Source organism: Cyanistes caeruleus, chromosome 2 (genome assembly GCF_971803275.1).
Source record: "Cyanistes caeruleus chromosome 2, bCyaCae1.hap1.1, whole genome shotgun sequence".
NCBI lineage: Eukaryota > Metazoa > Chordata > Aves > Passeriformes > Paridae > Cyanistes > Cyanistes caeruleus.
Window position 1 is genome coordinate 94,607,720 of NC_141702.1, and position 5,578 is coordinate 94,613,297.

General features: G+C 49.4%; 1 protein-coding gene across 18 annotated transcripts in view; it reads right to left on the minus strand.

Annotated features, from left to right (window-relative positions):
* The window catches only part of PPM1B (protein phosphatase, Mg2+/Mn2+ dependent 1B), a 69,595-nt gene extending 68,748 nt beyond the window's left edge, over nucleotides 1-847 (minus strand). For 4 of the 18 annotated variants that reach the window (XM_086878422.1, XM_086878423.1, XM_086878433.1 and 1 more), the window contains exon 1: nucleotides 585-689. The gene's annotated coding sequence lies outside the window, so the exon portion shown is untranslated. Of the gene's footprint in view, nucleotides 1-29; nucleotides 216-272 lie in introns of those variants that run through there. The other 14 variants (XM_086878429.1, XM_086878434.1, XM_086878420.1 and 11 more) reach the window with 8 other exon arrangements.
* Nucleotides 848-5,578: the final 4,731 nt, after the last annotated feature.

Consider the following 5,578-nt stretch of genomic DNA (forward strand, 5'->3'; position numbering starts at 1 on the left):
CCCCGCTCTGTCCCGGCTGCTCTCTCTACCTGTGTGCCCCCCGGCGCCCGGCGGCGCTGCGGGGCCCGGCGCGGGTGCGGGCGGTGCTGGCTCGGGCTCAGGCGCGCGCCGCCCCGCGCTGGCCGCCGCCGGCCACCGCCGCCGCCCGGTCGCGCACTCGGAGCGCCGCCAGCAGCGCGGACATGTTGGAGCCGCCGTCCCCTCGCCCGCGTCACAGCGCTCGGGAGAACCGGGCGGGGCCAGGCTCGCCCCGCCCGCCCCATCCCACTGACCATTGGCCGTCGGCCCCGTCGGCACAGCCCTTCCTCGCTGTCATTAGTAGATGCGTTCGCCGCTCACACCTAGGCCCAGCCCAAAAGCTTTTCTCTGATTGGGTCACCCCCGCCTGCTTTGGTTACTATTGGCTGTGGCTCTCGTCAATCAAGACGACGGAGCACGGACTCCGTCTGTCTCCGCACTTTTTTTTTTTTTCCGGCCTCGAAGGCTCGGGCAGGACTGACGGAAGCGGCTGTCAGCGAGCGCCTTCGCCCCTCCCAGCCTCCCTCCCGCCGCCACATCCCCTCCCTCCCGGCGGCGCGGTTTGCCTGCAGGCCATTGGCTCCCAGCGCCGCACTCCCGCAGCCTCTCTCGCCCCGGCCGCTGCTTCGACAAGGGGGCGTGCACCGACCCGCGGGTGCCTTCTTCTGATTGGCCGTCTCCCCTGCCAATCAAGCTCGACCGGCGGGGCAGCAGAGCGCGGCCCAGCCCGCGCGCCGAGCCGCTCCGCACGGCGATTGGTCGCGGGGCGGGCGAGAGGCGCGCGACCTCCCCCATGCCCCACGGGGGGCAGTGGGGAGTACCCGTATGTGCGCGCGATTACATCACCGCAAGCCAATCAGAGCGCGCGGGAGCAGGTGTCCCGCCCGCGAGGGGTGGGGCTTGCCACCCCCGGCGGGAGCTGCTTCGCCTCGCACGGCTCGGGAGGCGGGAGCTGGGAGCTGGGGTGACCGTCGCCGCCGGTCAGGGCTGCTGGGGCTACCGGGGGTCCCGGTGCCACCGGTGCTACCGCACCGAAGAGTGAGGCTGGAGGTGGCTCGGTCCTCTGCATTCCCGGGTCCGCGACCCCGTTCGGGTGCCCGAGTGAGGCGTCTCGGGGTCGCCCTTGGTACTCCACCGAGCCCTGCTGACACCGGGGTCGCCTGAAGAGTATAATCACTGAATCACAGAATCGATTAGGTTGAAAAAGACTCCTGAGTTCATCGAATCCAACCCGTGACCGAACACCACCATGTAACTAGACCATGGTACCGAGTCCTACATGCTGGCTTCCCTTAAACATCTCCAGGGATAGTGACTCCACTACCTCCCTGGGCAGCCCATTCCAATGTCTAATCTCTTTCTGTGAAGAAATTCTTCCTGATTCCCAGCCTAAACCTCCCCTGACAAAGCTTGGGGCTATTTCCTCTCGTTCCGTCCCTGCTTGCTTGGGAGAAGAAGCCGACCCCCACGGTTTCCTTTCGGTGCTTGTAGAAGGCGATAAGGTCACCCCTAAATCTCTCAGCCCTGAGTCACGGCAGGTGGGAAGCGCAGGAATGGGCAGCTGCTCCCGCCGCCGGCCGCTCCGGCTGCAGCGACAGCCCCGCCGCGGGAGGCCGTAATGAACACCCTGCCTGGGCTCGCCTGCCCTTCGCTTTCTTTCTTGCCCCAAACCAAAACTGTTTATTCAGGAAAGAACATGAAAATCTGTCTGATCCCTCGTAATCCCGTGCTATTCCCACCTTTCTCAGTCAACGGCTGTCTGAAGCCAGCTGCGGGTCACCTCGCTGGAGAGGGACCCGCTCCTCACTTTACAGCTCTGTATGGCGGCTCAACTGCTGCAGTGGTACCCTATAGGCTTCCCTGGAAAGCTGGTAGGGATACCCTTGCCTTACACTCCCGAGAACCCAGACATTAATGTGCCGTCTGTAGAAATGGCATACTAATTCCCACACCACAGTTCGCTGATGCCCTTGTCCTTTTCTTCAAGCTGAGGTGTTTCCTCCCCACACACTGACACATCGGATTAATGAACACACATCGCTGGCAGGGCTTGAGACCACGACTCAAAACACTGTATAGCATTTTTATTTATTCATCTATTAATTTCTTGGAGTGTTTACAAAAGGAACAGACTCTGAAAAACACGGGACTTTTTTTTCTGGAGTTGAAATTCTCTTTCGGTCTTCCACATAGACACATGATGGGGTTCTTTTTCCAGGGCCTCTGGAGTTACGCCCACAGTGCAGAATATGCTATGCAGCTTTTACCTCCCAGGTTATCGGCACCACCACTCGCTTTAGGAAATCGTTGCACAGAGCTCTGAGGGTGCTTTTTTGCTCAGGTGACTGATGCAACCGTGGCTCTAAGAGCCGAAGCCTTCCTTTCTGTGGGTTCAAATGCATCTACTGCACACCGCAAAGATGGGATAGTTCACCCCTGTGTGCCAGTGCTGCTTCCCACAGCTTCCTACCAGTTGATAGAGCTGAATGAGAATGAAACCTAGATTGCCTCAGCACAGGCACTCGTGAGCCAGTTCAGAAAAAGCCAGAATGCTGAGACTGCGGTTACCCTTCTGTCATAGAAAACTTGCTCACAGGCAAGCTAATTTGAGTGCCCAGGCCCAGCTGCCAATCAACCTAGTTAACTGTGCAGTGTCCTTATGATTTGGGACTCAAGACATAGCTAGGATCTTTTTCCTTTCCTCTCCTCTCCTCTCTCTCCTCTCCTCTCCTCTCCTCTCCTCTCCTCTCCTCTCCTCTCCTCTCCTCTCCTCTCCTCTCCTCTCCTCTCCTCTCCTCTCCTCTCCTCTCCTCTCCTCTCCTCTCCTCTCCTCTCCTCTCCTCTCCTCTCCTCTCCTCTCCTCTCCTCTCCTCTCCTCTCCTCTCCTCTCCTCTCCTCTCCTCTCCTCTCCTCTCCTCTCCTCTCCTCTCCTCTCCTCTCCTCTCCTCTCCTCTCCTCTCCTCTCCTCTCCTCTCCTCTCCTCTCCTCTCCTCTCCTCTCCTCTCCTTTCCTTTCCTTTCCTTTCCTTTCCTTTCCTTTCCTTTCCTTTCCTTTCCTTTCCTTTCCTTTCCTTTCCTTTCCTTTCCTTTCCTTTCCTTTCCTTTCCTTTCCTTTCCTTTCCTTTCCTTTCCTTTCCTTTCCTTTCCTTTCCTTTCCTTTCCTTTCCTTTCCTTTCCTTTCCTTTCCTTTCCTTTCCTTTCCCTTATATCTCATTATAGTCATTTAAATATAAATAATATATTATTAAAGCAAGGACAAACCTGGCTAAAATTGCTGTATCTTAGGGTTGATGAATGCAAAATTTACTTAGTCTAGATATTTCTTGTTTTTTTTTGAAACTGTTTTTATTTCAAGAGATCCACCAGGAATTTTTTGAGAGCTTGACACTCTTTGAAGTAATGGTATATCCTGCACAAATTTCAGCAGGTATGGAACTGGGCTGTAATTTTATCATGTCCCTGTTTGCATCCTCTACTTTGATTCTTGGGCACCTGCCAGAGAGATACCCCGGGTAGCAGTAGATAATTTTGCTCAGTATGTACATTGTATACTCAGCTACTACTGACTCTTCTCTCTAATTTACTGTAGCAGCTGCTTTTTCCCCAGTAACAACTAAAACAAAAATGTACAGAAATACCGCAAGAAATCACAAATTAGGCTTTCAGTTGTCGTTTAACTTTCTGACCCTATCTTTCTCCTTGCTTCTAAGTTTTACAGGGGTTCTGATCCCCTTTTTTTCACTTTGGCTCATTTCACATACGGTTTTATAACAAATTCAGAAAAAATAAATTACTTGCTATCCATATCATCTCACTAGCTGCACAACCTTTACAATTCTTTCAGCATTTCTTTTGGGAATTTGGGAATATTCTTCCCAAAATGATAAATATTACCCTACATTCTCTCTAAAGTAATAAATTATACCCCCTACTGCTGTTCAAACATGACCTGCTTAAGTGTTAGAGATTAACTGAAAACCTACACTGTGAACACGAGTCCATAACCCAGCGTAAAGAGCACATTCCTAATCAGTAGAAAATGTGCATATCTGGCTGGTTTCTGTGGGCTAAAACTCAAAGCTGGCATTGCTCAAGAGGTGTATGTGGCAAGAAGCAAGCAGCAGTGACAGGCAGCAGGGGCGGGCGGTGAAGTAATAAGTAGGTGAAATAATGGTTTGTATGTGGCAATGCGGAGTTAATGGCTAATCCAGGGATTTTATGCCATTTCATGGCTGGCTCCAGTTAAGCTTTGTTTAAGATTACCAAGACAGGATATTTGTGGGAATACTTGTGTGTTGGATCAACAGTGATGTGTGCATGCCTGAAAAAGTCGACGTTTTTTAATACATGCAATGCCCATTTTATTCTTAGTGGTGATGAAAATAACTATGAACTATAGAAATGGTAATAAACGGGAAATAGATAGTATAGGATAAAGGTAATATGCAAACAGCTTTGATACTGCACTAAAGAGGAATGAAGGTGGGTTCTTCTACTGGGTTTTTAAAGTTGCCAGTTTTTAATGTTCTATTGTTATGGGTTATTGGAGGCAATTTGTCCTTTTAGCAGTATCTGTTAACGAATAGCAATAATTAAATTTGTTTAATGTTCCAATTAATGAGCTATAAACCAGGTCCTGCCAAAAATCAGTACCTTTGGGAAGCTACTTGATCTGGCAGTGTTTTCATGTCATTATCTCACCTTTTACCTCTGGTTTTTAAAAGTTAGCTGGTTGTCTGAGGCATGTAAGCATCTGGTGTTTTAACTGGCCTCCATACTAGTTTGACAAATTGTGACTGCTCTGATTTCATAGGAAGGCATTCTCAGACACTGACAATGTTCATGGTACATGGTTACTTTTTTATCTGCAAAGCAAACAAACTCATTTTCAGCTGAGTAAACTTCCCATGGAAACTAATTCACTAAACAACAGCAGTTAGCTCTTCAGCACTTGTCTGTGTACCCCTTCTAGATTACACCATCTGTGAAGAAAGGAAGGAAGTCACCACAGACAATAAGGTCATCTTCACATTAAGAAACAAATGGAGAAAATTTTGAAAGATTCATGTAATATTTTGCCTTGGTTTTGCTCAACAAGAGGAAGACTAATTCCCCATTGTTAATACAGCAATGAGGAATAGGAAGAATGTAGGATGTAGCTAAGAAAAAAGGACAGATACAGACAAATGAAGAAAAGTAATGTTACTGTGTCAAAATGAAATAATTGAAAAGTGGATATACTATTTCCAGTACTTTGGTGGAAAAAATGGAGGAATTCTAGAAAACAGTTCAGGATGCCCTCCTTGTGATAAAAGAAAACTCAGTTCCTAACCAGAACATGTGGATTAGAAGGAATTTGTGGTTGAGCAAATACAGAAGTAAAAACAAAAGTGTGTAGCAATATTCTGTGTTAGAGAAGCAATGTTTTGCAAATAAAAGGTAAATAATAAAACTACTCAAAATTTAGTTCCTGTATATTTTTGGAAAAGATGGTTGGAGGTTTTAACTGAGAGAAGAGGGCCCTGAGCTCATTCCAGACCTGAGGTGAAAAGTTTGGAGGT